Source organism: Tenrec ecaudatus, chromosome 13 (genome assembly GCF_050624435.1).
Source record: "Tenrec ecaudatus isolate mTenEca1 chromosome 13, mTenEca1.hap1, whole genome shotgun sequence".
In the NCBI taxonomy this organism is placed as follows: domain Eukaryota; kingdom Metazoa; phylum Chordata; class Mammalia; order Afrosoricida; family Tenrecidae; genus Tenrec; species Tenrec ecaudatus.
In genome coordinates this window covers 50,595,601-50,620,877 of record NC_134542.1, presented here as the reverse complement: position 1 = coordinate 50,620,877, position 25,277 = coordinate 50,595,601, and the positions used below count along the sequence as shown (strand labels likewise).

At 42.6% G+C, this 25,277-nt stretch overlaps 1 protein-coding gene across 4 annotated transcripts in view; it reads left to right on the top strand.

Moving 5' to 3' along the window:
* Window positions 1-3,844: 3,844 nt before the first annotated feature.
* Window positions 3,845-25,277, top strand: part of GULP1 (GULP PTB domain containing engulfment adaptor 1) — a 288,455-nt gene continuing 267,022 nt past the window's right edge. The window contains exon 1 of one of the 4 annotated variants that reach the window (XM_075529872.1): window positions 3,845-3,977. The gene's annotated coding sequence lies outside the window, so the exon portion shown is untranslated. Of the gene's footprint in view, window positions 3,978-4,389; window positions 4,529-25,277 lie in introns of those variants that run through there. The other 3 variants (XM_075529869.1, XM_075529871.1, XM_075529868.1) reach the window with 3 other exon arrangements.

The window sequence follows — 25,277 nt, the reverse complement described above, 5'->3', positions numbered from 1 at the left end:
TTCTGACATCCTTTAGGTTTTAATACCGCTAAGTCATTTCATAACTTTTGTATGAAATGTAAGGTTCTAAAAATGATTAAGTAACAGCAAGTTCAGAGACTTTAAACATTAGTAACTCACATAAAATGAGTACTCTTTAGCAGTGTATGCAATGATTGGAAAATGACAGTAATGAACATTCAAGCATGAATCCCCTTCCATGGGAATGTACTTTTTTTGATCTACAGATAGATAAATAAGAGATATATCTTCTAATTGGCCACTTCCAAGTTTCACAGGAGGGAGAATAGAGCTCTGAAGAGAAGGCTTTGTGATCTTGGAGGAGGGAGTTGAACAGCTCACTGAGGGTCAGGACGACCCTACACAGAAGAAGGCTACTGCTGTGGGCCTCGGAGTAGACACAGGGACTTCATGTTGAGCTTGCAAGAACTGTATAAAAGACCGGAGATTTTCAATTTTGAGCTGGCAAAGGTGAGAAAGGGCTTATTGGGTACACTCTTTAAAACTAGCAGAAGCAAATAAGTGACAGATAATACATGGTGTGAGATTTGTTTCTATTTATTTATTTATTTATAAATCATTTTGTTAGGGGATCATACAACTCTTATCACAATCCATACATATATCAATTGTGTAAACCACATTTGTACATTCATTGCCCTCATCATTCTCAAAACATTTACTCTTCACTTAAGCCCATGACATCAGCTCATTTCTCTCCTCCCTCCCCACTCCCCCATGAATCCTTGATAATTTATAAATTATTTTTTGTCATATCTTATACTGTCCGATGTCTCCCTTCACCACTTTTCTGTTGTCATCCCCCACAGAGGAGGTTATATGTAGATCCTTGTAATTGGTCCCCCTCTCTACCCCACCCTCCCGGTACCACCACTCTCAGCACTGGCCCTGAGGGGATCATTCTCCCAAGATTCCCTGTTTCCAGTTCCTATCTGTACCAATGTACATCCTCTGGTCCAGCCAGATTTGTAAGGTGGAATTGGGAACATGATAGTGGGTGGGGAGTAAGCATGTAGGAACTTGAGGAATGTTTCATCTTTTCTACACTGCACCCTGACTGGCTCCTTTCCTCTCCAAAACCCTTCTATAAGGGGATATTCAATTGCCTACAGATGGGCTTTGTGTCTCCACTCCTCACCCCCTCTCATTCACAATGATATGATTTTTTGTTCTGATGATGCCTGATACTTCATCCCTTCTACACCTCGTGATCCCACAGACTGGTGAGTTTCTTCCATGTGGGCTTTGTTGCTTCTCAGCTAGATGGCCACTTATTTACATTCAAGCCTTTAAGACCCCAGATGCTATATCTTTTGATACCGGGCACCATCAGTTTTCTTCACCACATTTGCTTATGCACACATTTGTCTTCAGCAATTGTGTCAGGAAGGTGAGCATAATGGAATGCCAGTTTAATGCACTAAAGTGTTCTTGCATTGAGGGGGTACTTGAATGGAGGCCCAATGTTCATCTGCTACCTTAATACTAAACCCATGCATATGTGCACATAGATCTATTTCCCCATCCTTATATATAAATATATTTACATATGTACATGCCTTTATTTACACCTCTATAAATGCTCTTTCCTCTATTTCCTTTTACTTTCCTCATGTCCCACTATCATGTTCAGCCTTTGAGTTTCAGCAATTCCTCTCGGTTACATTACACTTGATCACGCCCTACCAGGTCTCCACTCCCTCCTCACCACGGATATGAATCACTTGTTGCTCCCTTGTCCCTGGGTTTGTTAATACCACATCCTTTCCCCCCACCTCCTCCTCTTCCATGTCTCACTGGAACTGTTGGTTCTGGTTGTTTTCTCCTCCAGATTATTGATCCAGACTGTCTTTACACAGACCTGTGGAAATAATAACATGCACAAAAACAAGACAGAGCAACTCAAAGCAACAAAATTAAACAAAACTAAACAAGAACAAAAAGCCAATGACCCAAAACCAAAAAACCCCACAACACAATAACAACAAAAAAGAAAAGCTTATAGTTAGTTCAAGAATTGTTTGTTGGCCGTTAGGAGTATTTTCCAGTCCAGTCTGTTGGGGCGCCAAGCCCTGGACTCAGAGTCTATTTTCGGTATTCCCTGTGTCTCCAGTGTTGTCCCCCGTAGGCTATGGGTCCGTGAGGGATGTTGTGTCTCATAGTTGGGCCGGCATGTGTTCCTCTTTGTGGATTGGCTGTTCTGGGCGGGAATATCGTTGTTCTCAAGGCTTGTGTGCCAGGATGTGCTCCACTCTCTCTTCCTCCCTCTTCACTTGCTCCAGTGTGCTTTGATCAGACATGTCCCTCTTCCTGAGCTGCAGCTTCAGTGCTGTCCTCTGAAATAAATTCTTCTGGGGGGAGGGGCAGGTGTCCATGTAGTTGGGATTGCGGCCTGCCCCTCAGTGTGTGATTTTTAATTAGTTATGTGATGGAGTATAGAAGGCTTGGGTATGCTGCCAGATTTGTACTAGGCCCCCCAATTGTTCAAATGGGTCACGATTCGTGTGCTGCAGGGTGACCCAGTGCTTTTAAAACTAGGGCTGGCAGATCTTGCTGGTTTCCTTTTTATAGAGAACATTATAAAAATTATTAATATTGTGTTGCTAACATATTGCAGATTTGTATTCATATAGTCATCTGATCAAGCTCCACTTTTAAGTGGTAGGCTAGCATTTATTTTTATAATCATGTTGGTACCAAGTGATCACTTAAAGCCACATCATTTACTTTTTTAGTAGTTATAAATTGTTGTGTCCAGAAAAAAACACAACTAACATTGGCCTCCTATTAACTTTTCCAATACAATCAGTTTAGCATTTGCATAACTTGTAATAAAGAAGAAAACACAGGTCAGAAAGGATCCCGGCACTAGTATCTGTGACTAGAGTCCAGTGCTCCCCAGGTTAAGTGCTTGCCAGTACTTGACAGGTTGACAGTTCAAACCTACCTAGTGGTCTGTGGCAAAAGACTTGGTGAACAATTTCTGTAAGTTTCACAGCCTAGAAAACACTACCGTGTTATACAAATTACTTGAATTTAAAGTTTTGCCTAAGATCAGATAACAACAACAATGGAAGGGTACTTAAAATCCTTATACTTAAATTTTACAAATTTAAAATAAGAGACTTGCTCTAGAGCCAGATAATCTCTAAAGTCCGTTTCTAATTAAAGGCTCTTTTAAAAAATATTAGTGAGGAGACAATTCTTCCAGTTAATAAGGTCTTTGGGGAAATTTCCAATATGATCTTTTCCTAATTATGTTCAACTATGTAAGGCATAAGAAAAATATTTACCGAGTACCTTCCCCTTTAACTCCTGGAGACCTGACTATGACTGAAACTTGGCTTATGGAATTCTGTTTGCCAGTTGTAGGGGCGCAGTGTGTCCAAGGCCCAGAGGATTAAGTATGGAATGGAATCTGCTCTGCCTCAGTAAAATCCCTCCATTCCGTTGTACCTCAGTATGACTTCTAGCCTTCCTTTCAAAATGCCATTTTCCTCTGCCCATCTATTTTCACCTTAAAGTAAAACTTAGTAAAAGAAAGTGTGAGCAGCATCACCTATCAAAAAATTAAAATAAATGAAAATTACGTTCCCCCTCCCCTCTGTTTTCCCCTCCAAGTCAATAAGAATGGTTTGCAGGGTTTTCTCAGGAACCCTACACAAAACCCCAGAAGGCTAAGGCAAATATCCCAATGGAGCAAAGGAGCAAGGACTGGGGGTTGTTTTCCCTGCATTGTTGTGTTGTGTTGTGTTGTGTGTGCCTGTGGTTTCCTCCCCAGCCCCACCCCTCCACCCGGTTCCCCAGCGATGCCTGAATCTCAGCCCTTTGTTACCGCAACGCCCTTAAAGGAAAGAATCTGTAGAGGTGTGGTCACAGCAAGCGGAGATAAGAGACGGCTAAGCAGTTCGATCCCGTACCTCCGGGAGGACCTTCTAAAGGACACCCTGCGGAAGGTAGAGAGGCTATGTTTGCTTTTGCCCGGGCTCAGGGCAGATAAGGGACCGGCCCGCCGGCTGCAGCCGGCCTGTTTTGAACTCTCCTCCTCCCCCAGGTCCTGCGAGTAGAAGCGGGTAGCCCGGGAAACGATCGGATCGCCGGGATTACAGAAAGCAAGTCCGCGAGCTTGCTCCCGGGCGTCCCGGCTGGAAGTGCGCGCGGGGAGCGCCGAGCGCGCCAGCCGCGTCCCGGCGCGTTTCCGTCTGGCCGAGAGGGGGCGCTGCGCGGTCCCCGCCGGGAGCGCCCCGAGTCCCGAGCCCGGCGCCCGCCGCCGCCAGCCCCAGTTCGGGCTCCAGCCGACGAGGAGGAGGAGGAGCGGGAGCGGGAGGGAGGAAGGGGGCGCAGCCTGGGGGTCTCGAGGGCAGGGCCGGGGCTCACCACGGAAACTTTCCTCGCCTCCGCGGAATCCTTGCGCAGCCTCGGCCGGGGGCGAGCTCGTCGGGCTCCGAGACCCCGCAGCTCCCCACGCCCCTGCCCGGATCCCGCCCGGACCGCATCCCTCACGGAGGTACGGAAAGACGGGCGTCGGTGGGGGGCTCCGGGCCCCGGAAACCCACCCGCCCGCCTGCTGAGGAGCCATCCCTTGGGAGCAGGCGTCCCGGGAGGCGGCGGGCGGCGGTCCGTCCCCGGCCACCGGTGCCCGAGCAGGGGAGCGCAGCACGACACGCGCCGCCGCCGCCGCCCTCGCCTCCCCTGGCCGGCCCGTTGGGGGGCCGCCCTGCGCGCGAAGAGGCTGCGACCTGTTGATGCTCCTCGGCGATGGCCGTGTGCGCGTCTGAGAGGGAGCCCCACGAGGTCGCCGGGGCTCTGGAGTCGCCTCGCCTCTGGGGGAACTTTGGCTCCGCTGGGGGGTCCGGTGGGTAGGAGCTGCGGGGAGGCGGTGGAGCGCCCTGGCTGAGGTGCGGGGACCAGCCGGGCCCGGCCAGGAAGTCTTCGTGGGGTCACCGCCAGGCAGCCCAAGAGCGAAACTTCTCCCAGCTCAGCCTCCCTTTTGTTGCTCCCGGAGCGAGTGCGGGCTTGGGGGCGGGGAGGCGCGCCGCTTGGAGGCCGGGTGGGGGGGTAGCGGGGTAGGGGGGGCGCCCCGAGGCGGTATCCGGCTGGTTTCGGTGCTTGGGTGCGTCCGGTAGCTCCTTCGGGCCGGCGCAAATTCCGAGAGGCGCCCGGCGCGGTGGGGGTTCTCGGCTCGGTACCTGGCTCTCTCGCCCAGGTCCCCTTCCTGGCCGGACCCCCTGCACCGACCAGAACCTCGAGAGGCCGGTTCCCGGGGCGGCGGCGACGTCTGGGGCTGAACCCTGGGCAGACTGGCTTTCTTGGAATGTGTTTACGAGGTTGCATGGGACGTGAGCAGGAAGCTGGACGCTGCCTCTGGACCCGGCGTGCCAGCGGAGAGTGAGGAAGACGTTGGCGGCGGGGAGCTGCTGTGCACGGGGCTTGGATGCGCGGCGACCTCCGGGGAGGGGTGGGCCGGTGGTCAGGGCTTCCACTCTGGAAGCCCGGCTTGCCCTTTCTTCGCCTTCCTTTCCAGCATCTGAATGCATGTTTCAGACTTCGAGTTTGGCGTAGTAGAATGCAGTCAGATTAGGGAAGATTCCGTACATTTCTTTGGGGAAAAAATATCTCCCCCTTTTTGATACTAAAATGTTCTGGGAAGATGTAACGGTTTGGGTAATTTCTGTGGAGACTGATGCTGACGACTTTGTGGGCAATCCAAAGGAGGAGAGAGAATGAGGTAGAGTGAATGTTGGAGGTAGGAGACGCTGCGAAGGGCTGGAAACTTTTCAGATTTGCAAATTGGTGCCCTTTTTCCTCCTCAAAACACGCAGCCTTGCTAGAAAACACTAGGAAAGGAAGTCACTGCCTTGAAAAGCCCTGCAGGAAACAAGGGACAGGCCAAGGTACTGCCCCACTGCATAATTAAAAGGTTTCCTTGAGCTGCCCGTGAGTGTTTTCCAAGTTTTTTAAGACTGACAAGGGAAGAAGAGGGGAACCTGGCAGGCAGCCAAACCAGACCGAGTTTAGGAGCCCGGCATGAAAGAGACTGGGGAAGTTGCAGAGGGGAATTGCAAAGGGCTATTGGTTCAATCTGGGCTTAAACAAGGGATTTCTTTGGCAATGAGCGTTTTTAGGCAACTAAGATGATCATCTTGGCAAAATAATAAAATAAACCAGCAGAATCCCAGTTGGGTGTGACTCGGAGCATGCCAGACTGCTCTCGGAGGGCAGGTTCTCACTCACTCACCCTTTCTTATCAGTGCTGCAAAGCCATAGCGGGGCACCTCTGCTTTTTCTCCTGATCGTACATTTCAGATGCCTACATTTTGTTGCAATTTGTCTCCTTAACTTGGACTAGATTTGCTCTCAACTTTTAATCCCGTGACCTTGGCCTTCTTTCTTTGTTTTCATAGCCATTAAGAATTGAAGACTTGAGCTTTGAGCAGATGGTTTTCCACCTAGATTGAGTAATTCAATTAGGTATTCTCAAACGGCTTGGATTTGGGTCATGGACTTAACTTGGAAAACGTGTTCTGCATGTCTTTCTTTGGTTTGTTCAAATTGACCCCGATACATAGATCTTGCTTTTTCACTGGAAGGAGTAGAATTTGAGGGGGTCTCAGTAATTCCTCCAAGAGTTAAAGTCCCTTGCTGCTTCCAAGTTTTAAATCAGCCAGCAATTCAGTTTTATCTTCAATGCAGACTCTTTTTTTTTTTATGAAGTGAAATTGCCTATCATCTGAGGAGTCTTAGTGGTGCAGTAGTTAAGCACTTGGCTGCTAAGCAAAGAAGAATTGTGTTTAGAATTCATCAGCTGCTGGGAGTGGAAGCCATCAGGCAGATGTGGGATCTCCTCCCATAAAGGTCACAGCCCAGAAAACCCTACAGGGCCATTCTGCTCTGCCCTGTAGCGTCCTTATGAGTCGACTCAATGGCAATGGGTTTGATTTTATTTTTGTTATATATCATTTAGTTGTTAAGTATGGCAGTGAATGGTAAAAAGCCCTACACTTGGAGTGCATTTCATCCGCATTGGTGAATTAGAGATTGTAACTATCATTCTACTCTCTGCAACTAACTTTATGAATCACCTCCTTAAAGTGTTTTCCTTGCCTATGGTTTCAGTTTTTCCACTTGCAGTTAAGCAGTTTTCCTTTACATAATTATTAGCCTACTGTGAGCACTAGGGAAATGAAATAATTTTATCTTGAGATGAATTGGCTTGAGAGTATGAACAAGATTCTTGTGTAAGGTAAGAATATTTATTTCTAGAATGCATGTATGGCAGTAGTAAGTCAGTATTTAATGAATAAAACGTATTTTATCTAGTATAGCTCAATCAACACATGCACACATAAAACAACAGTGAAAGCCCAAAAGCCATTTGTAGAGCCTGCACACAAGTTTTTCTGACCACTAACCAGGAAGGAGAACAATCTTTAGAAAGTAGATTAGAACAGTCACTGGAAAGTAGATTACCACCACCACCCTAAGCAGCCCAGGGAGAGCATTCTCCCCTAGGGGTTTGCCTGGGTGTGTCCTCCATGGGGATGACCTTACTGGGGTCACAAAGTCATGGGTCAAGCCACAACTGCCTTAGTATGAAAGCCTTGGACTTATTTTGTAAGCTATTCTGTCCAGCATAACGTGTCTCCCCCAGTCATGTTCCCATTCTTTTTTCTATAGTCCCACCTGCAACTGTGATGTATTGGTTTGCAGCCAGCCAAGCTTCTGTGACAGTTTCCTTTGTCCTTCCAACTCCCATTTAAGTCACCAATTCTCTTGTAAACCCTTGGATGCCATTAATGGCTTGTGTTAATGGTCTCCCTCTGCCGGATGACCTGTCTTTCTTTTGTCTTTGGCCTAAGACGTAATGAATGTTTTCCTTAAGTTATATTTGAGATTTGGCAATTCTTTTGTACCCTAAAGATATTGATACGTATTAAGAATATATATATATATATATATATATATATATATATATATATACACACACATTTATCTATCTAAGCACACACACATGTATATGCAAATGTACGAACCTTCTGATCAGAATATATGTAAGCCCTGGTGGTATCGTGGTTATGTGTTGGCCTGCGATCAGCCTGGTCAACAATTTGAAACCACCGGCAGCTCCACAGGAAAAAGACTGGGCTTTCTACTCCCCTAAACAGTTACTCTAAACTCACAATGGCAGTAAAACAACAAAAAAAGTAAGCACACACACACACATAGAGCATATAACATATACTGGAATATTTTATGTGTACATATAAATTTAAAAAACACTGCTATTGAGTCAATTCTGACTCCCAGCAATTCTACGTACTATTGTTTTCCCATGGTGTACATTTTTATTGGAACAGACAGCCTTGTTTTTCTCCTGTAAAATAGCTGATGGGTTAGAACCCCCAACTTTGTGGTGATCAGTTCACTGTGTAACCCACAGCACCTCAAGGGCTCCATGTGTATGTATGGGAAGTTCTTACAAGCAGATTGCTGTTATGAGGTGCAGTTGGGTCTGTTTCAGCTCACAGCGACCAGATGAGAGCAGCTTTCCAAGCCTTTCTCTTACAGAGCCACCTGATGGATTTGAACCACCAACCTTTTGCTAGCTGCTAAGCCTTTAATTAATCATTGTGACACACAGAAGGATCTTTTTTGTTTGTTTTAACTGACAAAACAATTAAGTATTCTAAGATATACTAAGGTAGTTAATTGGTAAATGTTAATTGTCCATGTTTTTCCCTGAGCTTCAAGTTCCAAATCCTTAGAATCCTCATGTCAGTTGCTGAATATTCAGTGATTTTTATTTAAATTTCACCCCATTATAGTGTCTCTCAATTGCACATGGTCTTTCAATGTGCAGTTTTTCAGTTTAGTTTCTAAAATTTCTGAAGGATAAAAGCAAACACATTTTCATTACTGAAGTATTCTAATGTTAGGCCAACCTAACTCCATGGTTGCCTTTAGTCTTGGTCCCTAAACACAGTAGTGCCCAGTGGATCTAGTATTTACAGATAAAAAAATCTTAAGCTTTTTCTTTTGGGAGCCTAACATATATTCAAATTGAAAGAGAAAAAATGGTATAAACTTTGAACAGTTTCTGAATATGGTGATATGAAATTTAAATCAGGCCTTTATTTTGAAAAGGAGTGGCTGAAAGTCATTGTTCCAGAGTAAGACTTAGAGAACAGTGTTTATACTGTTTTCAGCCTCTGTTACTTGCTAGCTTTGTGTTTGTTTTACACTAAGAAAAATTTTTCCAGTAGTCTAATGATGCTGACAATGCATGGTTATTTCTAATCAGAAGATAGTTACTGAACTCAAATATTGTGAAGGAAAATAAATGCCTCTTTTTTTTATCATTTAGGTGGTATTGCCCTTCAACATCACCTTCTTAAGACGAGTTTTAGGAAAACTGCTCAATTTTTCTCACTTAATATAGCTGAGTTAAACCGTGTGACAAATGTGATTGCCCCTATACATTGTGGTCTATTGTAAAGATTAGAATGACATTTTCAGGGTTCAAAAACTTTGGAAATATTTTCTCAGTTGTACCCAGGAGCGAATACCTAGACAACCTCTAAGGGGGCTTCAAGAAGTGCATTGTCAAATTCCATGATCTTTTCTACAAAGTTTCTGAAGTCACCACGTATATACAACCTTTAATGTGTCTGTGTTTGTAGTAAATACGTTTTTTCACAGGGAGTAGGGACTGCATATATAATTTCAATTAACGGATGTTTCTGAACTCAACTTAATAATTAATTTAAATCTTGAACAGATATATTTGCGAGAGAGCCTTGACATTATTAAAAATTGTAAAGGAGTTGTCAGGTTCGGATTAACATCTGTAAAAGTAGAGTTCAAAAGAGTTGGCAAGATCTGCCACCCACAGTTTAGATTATAGACACTGAAGGTGCTGGACTCTTGGAGACCTTTGTCAGCTTATCTTAGAGTAAGGCAAATGTGTGGGAAGGTAAAATCACCACTTAGGTGCATATGCTGTTACCTTAGTAAGGTAATTTGACACGTGAGGTGAGGATTGTGTGGGTAAATGCATTGTCTTCTTGGTATTTTGCAGCTTTTTTTTTTAAAGCTTTTCAGATGTTAAAAGTGATCATTGTCCTGCATCTGCAGCCAATACACTCCCACGAATTTCCAGGATCTTAATACATTTTACTAGAGTTGTTGGCAACAAGCAGGATTGAATGGTTTTATTTCAGTCTTCAGCCCACTGTCATGCACAAATGATGATTCATGTACAAATGATGATGGTCAGCCAGTTGAGAGATTTGGAGATTAAAATAGATGACATAAGTAGTCTACTATGTAATGCTATTAACCGTAACATTAAGGACTTGGCTCCATAATATTTTCAAGCAGTCCTATATAACTTTCCATCCATTCATAATTTCATCCACGTGTTTTGCATTTAAAAGGAGTAATAGAGATCTTAGACAATGTTTTAGTTGAAGAGCAAAAAAGCATCTGAAGTGTAGTAGCAAACCTCCAAATTGAGTAATAGGAAGTTGACATAGAGAATAAACTTGATTTTAGCTTCCCATATCTCTTAACTACTTAAGACCACGAAATGGTACATATGTCTTAAAGCAGAATTGTAACACAAATATGTTCATTTATCCAGATAGGATTTTATATGGATTAAAACACAGGCTGCGTCCAAGTCCGGATACAAGTTTTATGTAAGAATACAGAATACTTTGTAAAGTATCTTTAATAGTAAAAGTATATGTTACCCTCTTCTCTGTTTCCTTTGTGTTGAACATAGCAGAACTGCTCAGTAACAGAATTCTGGCTGTTTGGTGAACTCTCTGACTAACTTCTTGAAAATGTGACTGTTAAAATCATAGAAAGTGTCCTCCAACATAAATGCTGAACATTACTGGTCGTGCTCATAAATGCAAGGAAAGTGCGGCTGGTTATAAAGAACAATTGAATGACTAAAGTAATTTTAGAGCTATTTGTCTCTCTGCTACATGTAATAATTGAGCACATTTAATAAGAAGTTGCTGCTTATGCAGTGTAGTCTGTATGTGTTGATGAATTTGCTGTTCAAGCCAACTTGAAATAGAATTTTAAGTTACCTATAAGAAAAAAATCCTAATTAGAGCATTTATTAAATAGTATCCTACTATTGCAAATAAACATGTTGGCAGTTACTTAAATTATTTAAAATTTAAAGACAATTTGGATTTTTGTAAACTCCGAACATGGTAAAGCTATTATTGTCACAAAAATAACAATGAAAACTCACTGCCATCACGCTGATTCTCACCTCTAGTGACTCCATAGGGCAGGGTGTAAACTGCCCTATAGATTTTTTTTGAGACTTAACTCTTTATAGGAGTAGATAGCAGGTATCTCGGAAGAAAGGCCTGGTGACTGCGTCCAGAAAGTCACCAGAACTGTGGAGTGCAGTTCTATTCTGCAACACGTGGGCTCGCGTTGAGCTGAAATCCACGGGGAGCATTGCTTGTGTTTTGGTTTCTATCTCAGCGTGGCCATACGAGTAGTTGGAGACTTTGTGGAATAGTGGTTTCGTGTTGGACTTTAATCTACAAGATCATCAGCTTGAAGTCACCAGTGGCTCCGTGAGAGAAGGAAGGTGCTTTCTACTCCCATACAGTTACAATCTGGGAATCTCACAGGGATAGTTTTACCCTGTCCTATAGGGTCACTGTGTCAGCATCGACTTGATGGCACTGAGTGATGGATAAATATGAGGGGCTTCAAAACAGTTTGCGAATCATTCCTTTTATCTTTTAATTTGTTTTTTAATAAGCGTTTTAAAATCAACTCATGTGACTGTCCTCTTACTCTAAAAGTGATAGAAATTCGCCAAAGCTGAGAATAGACAAAGGCAGCAGTAAAATGTATTTTAAGATATCAATATTTTGCTTAGCTGAAGTAGTTAACCAAGTGTTGTAAGCAAGAGATGGAGACAAATAAAACTGAGACTCATTTAATAAACTCAGGAATAGCATGTGAGACTATAGGCAGTTTTCCAGGGACTGATTGGGGCTGAAATAGGAGGTCAGACTGATTTGTAGACTGGAATGTTATGATGGTGCTCCACTGCTGAAACTAGGGCTGGCAACTTGACAGTTGTTGAGGTCCCATGGGAAAGCTGAGTGGCATCATCAGTTAAGAAAGCAAGGCTAATGTATGAAACCTGGTATTAAACTCATTACTATTGAGTGGATGGATTCTGACTCATAGAGATCCTGTAGGGCACAGTAGAATGAACTGCCCCTTTGGATTTCTGAGACCTTTTCACTTTTTATGAGGACAGAAAGCTCTCATCTTTCTCCTGAACAAAATGCCTGGTGGGTCTAAACCGCCGACCTTGCAGTTAGCATTTTGATGGCTAGACCACGATGCCACCTGAGCTCAGACTTGATATTAGTGTGGATGATTGAAACATGGAGTTAGGTTGAAGAGAGATTTAGACTGCCAGGAACTTCAATCCAAAGGGAAGTGGAAGAGAAGTCAGAGGGCTGTTAGAGATTGAGACATCTGAAGGAACAAGACCTCTTATACTGCTATAATTGAGATGCGGGTAATAATTTTTCCCCTCCTTGGCGTAAGATGAAATAAACATGCTTGAGATGCTTCCTCTATGAGATCATGACCTTCATTCATAGCAACTGAAAAAGTAACCACACAGGGAAGGCTGGGCAAGAGAAACCCGGAGAATACAAAGTGCGGGAATTCTCAGAGAATTATTGTTCTTTTTGAGGCTTTTGTTCGGGGAATGTCCTGGGGCAACGTGTTGCCTTTAGAGAATAGGAGTGCCCTTCTACTGACCTTTTCCTGGCTTGAAAGGGAGCCACATTCTTAGGGGGTTTGAATGGAATAAATGCCTCTTGGTTTGGAAATGATTATAAATGGACCCTGCTTATCTACTTTGGAAATCTTAGTTGAAAAGATAATTTGGCAAATAAGCCAAGAGGGAGGGCTGTGATGAGCTTATTGCAGAGAATAAAATTAAGAAAGTCCAAGTATTCAGACAATTCAAAAGTGAGAGTAGTTTTTGTTTTCCATTTTTAGTAAGTGACCTCGATGACCTACATTTAGGAACCTTCACTTTACAGCTTTATCAACCTAATTTCTTATACCTGTGTGTACACACTGCGTTGGTCTGGGTAGACTAGAGAAACAAATCCATGGAGACACATATGTGTGTAAGAGATTTATATACAAGAGCAGTTGACTCACCCCCACCCCCCACTATCATGACCCCAATTCTACCTTACAAATCTGGCTAGACCAGAGGATGTACATTGGTACAGATAGCAACTGGAAACACAGGGAATCCAGGACAGATGACTCCTCCAGGACCAGTGGCGAGAGTGGTGATGCCTGGAGGGTGGAGAGAATGCAGGGTAGAAAGGGGGAACTGATTACAAGGATCTACGTATAGCCTCCCTGGGAGGGACAGCAGAGAAAAAGGCAGGGGAGACGTTGGACAGTGTAATATATGACAAAATAATAATTCATGAATGATGAAGAGTTCATGAGGTAGGGGCCAGTGGGGAGAAGGGGGAAAATGAGCAGCAGATATTAAGAGCTCAAGTAGAAGGCAAATGTTTTGAGAATGATGATGACAACAAAGGTACATATGTTCTTGACATAATGGATGTATGTATGGATTGTGATAAGAATTGTACTAGCCCCCAATAAAATGATTAAAAAAAAGAGCAATTTAACATTGAGAAAACATCCTAGCCCAGTCCAGATCAAACCCATAAGTCCGATATTAGCCCATATGTCTGATACCAATCTATAAAATCCTCTTCAGACTTACGGAACACATGCAATGACGCAGAATGTAGAGGATCACAGGCCAGTAGTAGGTAGAAAGTCTCTGGATCCAGTGGCATTAGAAACATCTCAGCACTGGCAGGGGACTCTGCATGGCTTCTCCGCACCCAGGGCTGCATCAGGGTGGGTCCCTGTGTCCTGTCAGCTGCTGTGTCTCCCAGGGAGTGAACATGGAGTCTCCCATCTCCAAGGAGGAAATACCGGAGTTTCCAAAATCCTTAGGGGAAAGCTTTGCCCACACAGAAGCCTCATTGACTATGACCTGATTGGCTAGACTCCACCCCTACAGGCTTAATCCTTAAATTGACAATTACATAACTACCACACACACCAAGAGAATGATAATGGAAAGAGTAGTATTTATAGAAAACTTACTAGCCATTGTAGTCTAGTGGGTTATACATTTCGCTGCTAAGCACAATGTGAGCTCTTTGAAACCACTAACCCCTCTGAGGGAGAAAGAAGGCTTTCTACTGCATAAAGGTCCACAGTCTTGGAAACTCTCGGGGCAGTGCCACTCTGTTCTTTGGGGTTGCTATGAGTCAGAATTGATGCCACGGCATTTTTAAAAACTATATTATGAAGGCGCCCATGTGGTGTAATGGTTTCAGAGCTTGTCTGCTAACTAAAATGCTGGTTCAAAGCCATGGAGTGGATTGATGGTAGATTACATAAAGATCACTGTTAAGTGGCCTGGCGTTGACTTTTGAATCATAGTGACCCATGTAACGTTATTCTGCCTCATGGGAACTTACGCATGGAATTTTCTAGACTGTGGTCTTTAGGAGACCAGACTGCCGACTCTTCTCCTGTGGAGTAGCTGTTTCACACTGCCCCTCTCAGCTCCTTTGCCATCGCCTGCTGGTCTCCTTGTTCTGCTGCCCTTTCTCCGTTATTGCTGCCGACTGACTGCACGTCTCTGGTCTTACAGTTCTCACTTCCTTCTGAATCGTCACTAGAATGGTCCTTGCTCTCTGTAATTCTGCGGTGGTCTCCAAGATAACTTCATCTTTTGCTATCCAGCACTGTTTCTGCTTTTGTTTTTCCAAATTAAAAATTGTTCCACATTTGAAATATCTGTCAAAGCAGATATTCTATCGTTCAAGTATCCAGTGCCGCTAAAACGAAATACCACAAGTATTTAACAAACAGTAATGTGTTCTTTCCCAGTTCAGGCGATTAGAAGTCTGAATTCATGGAGCCAGCTCTTGGGGAAGGCTTTATCTCTTGATCAGCCCCGGGGGGAAGGTTCTTGTTTCCTTTCAACATGTGTTGGTTTGGCTTCCCTTAGAGATTTCCATGTGTCTTGACATCAGTCTTCTCTTGCCTAAGAGAAGGGACCCTTGGCCCGAAGAACACATTTCACCTGTGGCTCCTCCTCTGCTTGCTTTTCTCTTTTAAGTCCTGTCAGGTTAGCCTACACCTTTGGGAAAGCAAGCCCAGCCCCCTTACACCAGGTCTGTGAACCTGAGTAAGGTGTTCGTTTTCTTTCCTTTTTAATACATTGTTTTATTGGAGCTCTTTCAGCTCTTATAACCATCCATGCATCATCATACGCACCAAGCGCATTTGTACATATGTTGCCATCATCATTTTCAAAAAATTTTTTTTGACTTGAGCCCTTGGAATCAGGTCCTTTTTCCCCCCGCCTCCCTCCCCCACCCAAGTAAGGGTGCTTCATGCCACTTTAATTCCCTTACAACTGATTTACTGATCATACACAACCTTACATTGGGGAGAGGGTGTGTGGTTGCATCATTACTTACCTGTCAAATCACTGGGAATCATGGACCAGCTCAAACGCTGCATCCTGACTATTCGCGAACCTATAGGGCAGAGTGGAACTGCCCGGTGAGGTTCCAAGGCTGGGAACCTTTATGCGGTCGAAAGCCTTCTCTTTCTCCCTCGGAGGAGCTGGTGGTTTCAAAGAGCTGAACTGCCTCTGCGGGTTTCCAAGGCGATGTATCTGTGGGAGTAGAAAGCCTCATCTTCCCCGCAAGGAGCAGTCGTTGTAGTTGTTGCTAGGGGCCTCGAGTTGGTTCCAACTCCTCACAACTGTATGTGCGCTGCATGCAGCACTGCCTCTGTGCCAGCGTCACAGTTTTTCTCATGCTTGTCTGTTGTTGCCGCCACCGTGGCAGTCCGTCTTGTTAAGGGCCTTCTTTTTTGGTGCCCTCCCACTTCACCAAGCATGATATCGTCTCTAGGGTCTGATCTTTCCTGATGTGTCCACAGTATGTGAGATCAAGTCACACCATCCATGACCTGAAGCAGCATTACGGGTGTGCTTATTCCAGGGCAGATTTGGTGGTTCTTTTGGCAGCCCATTGTACTTTCAGTACTCTTCACCAGGACCATAACTCAAATGCATTAATTCTTCCCTGCTCTTCCTTATTCAATGTCCAACTTTCACGTGCATGTGAGACGATTGAAAATACCATAGCTTGGGCCAGGTGCACCGTAGTTCTCGAAGTAACATCTGTTCTTTTCAACACTTTAAAGAGGTCTTGGGCAGCAGATTTACTCAATGCACTAAGTCTTTTGTTTATTGACTGCCATTTCCATGAACAGTGATTGTGGATCCAAGCAAGATGAAATCCGTGACAGCTTCAATCATTTCTCCATTTTTCCAGATATTATGTACTGGTAAGGATTTTGGTTTTCTGTACATTGACATGCAGTTCATACATGAAGGCTGCTATCGTTGACCTTCATCAGAAAGTGTTTCAAGTCCTCACTTTCAGAAAGCAAGCGGTGTCAGCTGCATAGGGCAGAGTGTTAATTAGCATGCCTCCAGTCCAGATGCTGCATCTTTATATATTCCATCTTTTCTGAATACTTGCCTGCCCCATGCAGATTGAGTGAGTATGATGAGATGGTCCAGCCCTGACTCACACCTTCCTTGATTTTAAACCTTGTTTCCTCATACAGCTCTCTATCCACGTACATGTTCTTCATGGGCAGAATGAAGTGTTCTGGAATTCTCATTCTTCTCAAAACTATCCATAGTTGGTGAATGCCTGTGTATAGGCTAGTGGGCTCAGATTGCTCACCTTGTTGCTAGCAGCCTCATGAATAAAATACCACACCACCAGGACGCCTTTGCTTCAGCCAAATAGGCACACACATGTTTTGGGAAAAAGAATTCAATTATTGACAGGAACCAAGGCCCGAACCACTGTACCACTAGTCTCCTTTGGTAAGATTACACTCAAGAAAACCCTATGAGGCAGTTCTACTCCGTCACACAGAAACTCTGTGTCCAAATTTCCTAGAAGATGCTTTCACCCAACAATGGCAATAACTACAATGTTCTAAGTATTGTGCTTTAAATGCTTCATATATCTCACTAGTACTCCCCAATGAACTGCTAATAATCAATGTATAAATAATTAAGAAGCGTGTTTAAGTTTCCACAGCCAGAAAACAATGGAGTTAGAGCAGGAAGCAGGACTGGAAATAATGCCTTTAAATAACTTTATGGTTATAAAGTGTACAGCAGAGTGCCAGCAGAACCTCTAAAAGCTGAGGCCACCTTCAGTGCTTCTCTATATTACTAGTTCAGGTGTGACACTTTCAAATGGCACGATGAGCTGCTTATCTCCTGATTTCGGACTTAGCAATGTAGAACTTCTGCATAACTACACATTTTTTTTTCCATTTCACCTTATTTAGTTTAAGCGTAGACATTAATCCATTAGTTGGAATCCATGAACTAACCTGTATCTGCACAATTCTTTGATCAAGAGCCTTAAAATTTTAATTGAGAAAATCTGACTCTTTTTTTTTCAATCCGGTTTTTCCTTGATTTTATAAAAATAAAGGTTTGAATAGATCAAACACAGATAAGTGCAACCAGTAATACCGAAAATTAGACCTACTGATATTGAGTCAATTCTGACTCATCAGGACCCTATAGAGCATTCTTCAAGTTATAAATATTTTTTGTTTTTTCAAGTTATAAATATTTATAGAAGCCGTAGGCTCATCTTTCTCTCATAAACGACTGACCTTGCCAGAAAGAGTCACTCTGTGGAGAGTCAGAGTGAATGCAGACTAATATAGCACATCAGAATCCAAGCAAATATTGGGGACCAGTTTGGTGACTTTACCTTTATGGTTCTGTGATTTTCTCCTCTTCTAAAACTCTGCTTATGTATGAGCTTGGAAGCGGGCAATTAACAGCACAAAGAGGATAAGCCTAAGTGAAATTTAAGTTGTGTGTTAACAGGTGCTTAAAACAATGAATCATTTCCCGGAAGAGTGAAGGAACAGCTTGATAAGAAATGGGCAAAAGGGTAAATTAATGGAGAATGCCCTTTGCATTATAGGAGTATATGACAAGAAAAAGTTGATATCAGAGGTATAATGGTTTTTAGTGAAAAGACTAATGGATCATTTGCCTGAAGAAGGGAGGAGAAAAATATTGGATATGAAGGACTACGTGTCTTAGGGTAGGTTCTCTTGAGAAGCAAAACCAATGAAACTTTACAGCTGTATATATACACATACACACATATACTTCCTATATATTATATTTAATACACAGTATATATTTATATACTATATATGTATAATAGAAATATACATAATATATGTATACATTTATTTCAAGAAAATGGCTGAAACAGTTGTAGAATCAGGCAAGTTCTAATTCTGGCTATTTCTAGATTCATGGGCCAGATGTTAGGCTGGAGGAAGATGTAGCTTGTACAGCTTCTAGCTATAGAAGCAAATGAATGAAAGTTCAGAAGGTTGAATGGCAGACTGCTGAGGACTCCTAGGGCCAGCATGCAATATGGCAGGCCATTGGCTGAAGTCCAGAGAATGGGAAGATGTTAGATAACCTAGATGCAGGATCCAGGGGCCAGCGAGGAGTAAGCAGACTTTTCCACAGTGTCAACTTACATTGAAAGCATACCAAACCCAGGAGGTAAAGTCTTTTCAATTGGTGGCATCAGGGCTGTGGTCTAAGTAAGGGGGTTGCAACCCACTCCCATCCTTTTACAACTCATTGGTGACTAATAGTAGATGGAATTATGGAAGCATTGCAGTAGATCACATCATGGGGAAATACTGGTTCTTAACTAAAAAAGCAGTGAAAATTCTGGCTCAGGTTAACACAAAACCTTAACTATCATAGTTAGGAATAGAGAAGTCAGTATTTTGAGTGTTCCACATAGTTTTGGGAAATCAATTCTAATTGATATTTTAAAATTAAATAATACATGTAAAAATGTAGTTACATGGAGAGTAATGACAGTGAAAAGCCCAACAAGGAGAGGGAGCATAACAGCAATATGTTACTGGGATACATTTTCTCATTCGCAGAATTCTCTCGATGGTTTCTCTTAGCTTTCTAAATTGTGCACATGGATGGACCTATAGAAAACAGAGCAGAAAAGACATGATGGACATGACATTCTGATCACAATGAACAATTAGTAAACATCTTTAGAGGCTCTTGCAGATACATTGCCAAGGCACCTAACTGTATCCCAAAACCTGCATAAGAAATATGGTGGAAAACGGCTTATACACATGTATATACGGTCCCTTAGTGGATCAATAGATGGTGGGTATCTCATATATATGAGGGGGTGCTCCCTCCAAATCCAGAAAAAAGCTCTGCTAGGTGGAGCTTTTGTAGTATGCATTTTTCCTGCGAGGAGAGCGTGGAGCAACTGGCTCTGAGTTAGTACACCCAATGGTGTCACCTGGGAAGGTTTTCTGTGGTTACAGTGACTTTTTTTTTCATAAAAGTAGTTTCACTCGAAACTCATTTTTTGTGATGGCTGATTTATGAGAACAGCATGCAGCTGTGAAATTTTGTTTCCTGTCTGGGAAAATGCCACAGAAAGGGTTGTAATGTTGAACACAGCTTACAAACAGTGCTCTGGGAAAAATTAAAGTGCATGAGTGATTTTCTCATTTCAAATAAGGTGAAATGTTGACTGATGACAAACCTCATTCTGGTTGTGTGTTAACTTCCTGAACGGACAAAAATGTCAACTTGTAGTGCCTTTGGAGTTCATTCCACCAGGTCAGACTGTTAATCAAACTTTCTATTTAGAGATTCTGGAAAGATTGCATCACATTGTGTGACAAAAGCCTGATTTGTGGCAGACTGGGCACTGGTTTTACCACCATGACAATGCACCTGCTCACGCAGCCATCACAGTGTGCCAGTTTTGGCAAAAAACAGCATTGCCTCTCTTGCCCCACGTACTTTACTTACCTGAACTCGCTCTGTGCGACTTCTTTTTGTTTCTGCAAATGAATAGGGGCATTAAAGGACAGTGATTTGATGATGTAGAAGAGGTGAAGAAAAAAATGAGGGAGGTGCTATCAGCCATTCAAACGGATGAGTTTGAAAAATGTTTCCAAGGATAGAAGTGCAGAATTGACAAATGTATTAAATGTAATGGTGAATACTTTGAAGTTGATAAGGTTATTTTGTAAAAAATTTTAAATACATAGCTTTGAAAAAAATTCTGAGCCTACATTAATATACTGTGGGCTACTATACTATTACTTTAAATTTTTGCTTATGTGATACCATTATAATGTGCATTTATAAGTATAAGGGATTAGCTTGTACTAGAGAGTTTTGGCATCTGTTGGCATATGATGTAGGGTCAGGATTTTCATTTACATATTCTTTGTTCTTTGGTTTGCAAATTAATCTCACACTGCTTCACTTACTTGACCTGAAAAGTGGGACAGAAAATAACCTATTGCAGAGTTACAGAGAGGATTAACAACATAAATGTATTGGCATGTTAGAGGTGGTCAATATAACGTAGCTAGTGTTTCTATCCACTGTCAGTTTGTGATGATGTTCTGGTTTCAATGAAGTTTGCACACTAAGATTGACTAAAAAGAAGAAACAGTCCATGTTGAAAAATTAGTCATTAAAACCTTATGAACAGCAATGGAATATTGTTTGAGATCATGCCAGAAGATGAGCTTCTCAGGTTGGAAGATTTTTGAGATACAGGGGAGGGCTGCCTCTCCAAGTAGTTAATCTTGGTGATGTGATTGGAGCAAAGCTTTCAAGTCCGTAATTTGTATGGAAGTCTACCCATTGATTTAGCTGTATGTGATTGGTGCAAACAGTTTGCACCCAATTACTTCCCTATAGTTTGATGGCTCAACCCACTCACTGGTTCCCTGAAGAAAGGCTTGTAATCTGCTTCCCTACATACCCCAGCCAAGCAAACCTTGTGATTCTCTGCATACATTCTAGTGATGGCAAGAACACTTTGTTCTAACAATTCGGCAGTCTGAGATGCTCACCTGCCTGGCACAATTGTTGATGACATTGGATGCACAGGCAAATGTGGTGAAGAAAGCTGATGGTGCCTGGCTACCAAAAGATATAGCACCCGACGTTGTTGAAGACAATGGGTGCACAAGCAAATGTGGTGAAGAAAGCTGATGGTGCCCAGCTATCAAAAGATATAGCACCTGAAGTCTTAAAGACCTGAAGATAAACAAGCAGCCATCTAGCCTAGAGAAAACAAAACCCACATGGAAGAAGCACACCAGCCTGTCCCAACTCGATTGCTGAGGACAAAGTGGGTGCATAAGCAAAAGTTGTGAAGAAAACTGATGGCTCCTAGCTATCAAATGATATAGAATCAGGGGTCTTAAAGGCTTGAAGGCAACTAGTCAGCCATCTAGCTAAGAAAGAAAGCCCACATGGAAGAAGCACACCAGCCTACCCTGACACGAACGCTGAAGGCAAAGCGGGTGCATAGACAAATGTGAAGAAAGCTGATGGTGCCCAGATGTCAAAATATATAGGGGTCCCATAGGCTGGAATATAAACAAGGGGCCATCTAACTGACAAAGAACAAAGCCCACAGAGAAAGTGCATACCAGCCTGTGAGATTTCAAGGTGTCAAAGGGATCAGGTATCAGGCATCAAAGACACCCCCCCCCAAAAAAAATCATAGTATTGTGAATGAGGGGGAAGTGCAGAGTGGGGACCCAGGCCCATCCGGGCAAAATTGGACATCACCTTGCAGCAGGGCTGTGGGGAGGTGACGAGCCAGTCAGAGTGCAGTGTAGCAACAATGAAACAAACAATTTTCCTCTAGTTCTTAAATGCTTCCTCACGCCCACTATCATGATCCCAATTCTACCTTACATACATATCCGGCTGGACCGGAGGATGTACACTGACACAGATAGGAACTGGAGATACAGGGAATCCAGGACAGATGAACCCCTCAAGATCAGTGGTAGGCGTGGCAATATCGGGAGGGTGAGGGAGAAAGGGGGAACAGATGACAAGGTCTATATATAACTTCCTCCCTGGAGGACAGAGAGTGGAGAACTGGGTGAGGGAGATGTTGGATGGTGTAAGATATGATAAAATAATAATTGTTTATAAATTATCAAGGGTTCAGGGGAAGGGGGAACTGCTGATACCAAGGGCTCAAGTAGAAAGCAGGTGTTTTGAGAATGATGATGGCAACATATGTACGAATGTGCTGGACACAAATGATGTATGTATGGATTGTGAAAAGAGTTATGTGCCCCTAATAAAGTGATTTTAAAAAACTCAGAAGCAACAAAACCCTCATGGAAGAAGCACACTAGCCTGTGTGATCATGGGTGGCTGTCGAGATCAGTTATTAGGCATCAAAGAACAAAATATATCATTGTGTGCTCACCTCCCTGATCCGATTGCTGAAGACAAATGGGTGCATAAGCAAATGTGGTGAAGAAAGCTGATGGTGCCTGGCTATGAAAAGATATAGCATCTGGGATCTTAAAGGGTTGAAGGTAAACAAGCAGCCATCTAGCTCAGAAGCAACAAAGCCCACATGGAAGAAGCACACCAGCTTGTGCGATCATGAGGTGTCGAAGGGATCAGTTGTCAGGCATCATAAGACCAAAAAAATCATATCATTGTGAATGAAGGGGTAGTATGGAATGGGGACCCAAAGCCCATTTGTTGGCCACTGGACATCTTACAGAGGGGTCTCAGAGAGGAGATGAGCCAGTCAGGGTGTGATGTAGCAACGATGAAACATAAACTTTCCTCTAGATCCTAAATCTTTCCTCCTCCCCCACTATCATGATCCTAATTCTACTTTACAAATCTGGCTAGACCAGAGGATGTACACTAGTACAGATAGGAACTGGAAACACAGGGAATCCAGGGTGGATGATCCCTTCAGGCCCAGTGTTGAGGGTGGCGATACTGGGAGGGTGGAGGGAGTTTGGGTTGCAAAGGGGGAACTGATTATAAGGATCTTTATATAACCTTCTCCTTAGGGGATGGACAACAGAAAAGTGGGTGGAGACATTGGATAGTGCAAGATATGACAAAATAATAATTTATAAATATTATCAAGGGTTCATGAGGGAGGGAGGAGCAGGGGGCTAGAGGGGGAAAATGAACTGATACCAGGGGCTTAAGTGGAGAGCAAATGTTTTGAGAATGATGAGGGCAATGAATGTACAAATGTGCTTTACACAATTGATGTATGTATGAATTGTGATAAGAGTTGTATGAGCCCCTAATAAAATGATTTTTAAAAAAAGGAGAAACTGAGTTACCAGACAAGATGAAAAATAAAATATCTGGAGAAAAAAAATTCTAGCGATGGATTCGCCATGAGTCAGAATCAAATAGGCAGCAACTTATTTAATATTTGACACTGGTTTGGCATTGGGCAACTGAGGAAGAAAGTCCTAAAGAGGTGGCTTCATAATTTATAGTATATACATAAATACAAAACTGATTATCTTTAACGTTACCCCCACCTGATTCACATAAAATATTTGCATCCCCCCAAAGATCATAAATGCTGTAGAGGGGCAAAATCCAAATACCAACAACAAAAAGTAAATAGGCAAACAAATCATTTGGCAGTGCTTTCTGTTGAATCATGAGGTGGGCGATTTGTCCGCAGTCGATGCCTGCCAATCTGAGCTTGGTGGAGGGAGGAGTTCACTAGAAACTGATGTCATGAATGCTGGTCTGTGCTCCTCTACTTGGCCTTTCCCATGGCACTGGTAGTGACTTGTTTATTTTTGCAATGTCGTCGGTTCATTATTAGCAGAAGCCTAAAATCTCAATCATTTAGGTTTTTATACTCTGGATCCACATATCTCACATCCTGAATTCAACCAATCTTGTATTCAGAGAGAAGTTTTGCCTTTGAGACTCTTCCTGACATCTGTACAGGCATTCAAGTAACTTGGACCTCGAGGATAAAATCTATTTTTCATACTTGGAATTTAAAATTCATCATTTCCACATGGGCTAGGAGCAATTGCATTTCCTCTTCCCAATTTGTATGAGAAAACTATATTCACCAAAAAGTTTTTCAAAAGCTAAGTCTTACTAGTATTATATTGAAAACATATTTTTAAAAGAGGCTTTTGCCATTTCCCTCGTATTATCTTAAAAAGAAACCCCTTATCTGTAGAAATTTGGAAAAAAATTACTGAAGAGAAAGATAAACCTCCAAAGGAGAAATGTACTAGAGTCTTGTTCTATTTTTATATTTGTTATACCCTTATATCTTACGTACTGGAGATGTGCTAGAAAAGATGAAATAAGTTCTGTATTCTGTGGTGTGTTCTAGAGAGCCTGCATGCTTATTGAAGACTTCCTGAGATGTAGATCAATCTTACTATGGACTCCTAGATCATAGGGTCTTATTTCTAGTTCTGTCACTTAATAGCAAGGTCTGGTGGACAGTTTCTTTAATTACTCTGGAATCAGGTTTCTGGAATGTGACATGGGTTAAGTCGAGTTGATATGGTTGTTGTATCCATCAGTGAGGTTTCAAGGTGATGATTTATACTAATGCCACTATATTTTCTTGTAGGTGTGTGTGTGTGTGTGTGTGTGTGTGTGTCCTTCTGTTGGCCTCACGGTTATAAGTTTTTTACCACCTCTGCCAGGCTTGGAGAAAGACAGCGTCAGATTTCCTCTTCTTACCTCTGATCAAATCACCAGGAAGCTTCTTAGACAACATAGTTAATATTTCTGTCACTACACTGCTGTTTTTGAAATTATATCCACCGTTTGACTACAGCAGTGTTGTTTCCTCTTTCATTTCACATGGACAGTGTTTATGTTAGGAAGACATTCACCATGTCATATTCATATTCCAAATCTGTATAGGATGGTTATTTCTCCCAGTGCTTGATTCCTAAGCTGTGAAGCTCTTCTAATTAACTTTATTACCATTATTTTTATTTTGTAGGCAGACTGAATGACTATGAGTCAGAGCTACTGTGGAAGAGTATCCTATAGCTTGTCTTTAGGGTAAGATATTGGATAAAATAATTTGAAAGGTCCATCTTAGCTTGTAATTTAAATTTTAAATGGGGGCATTTCATCTACTATAATACTATTTGTGAAAATAAAGGTAGGCAATGAT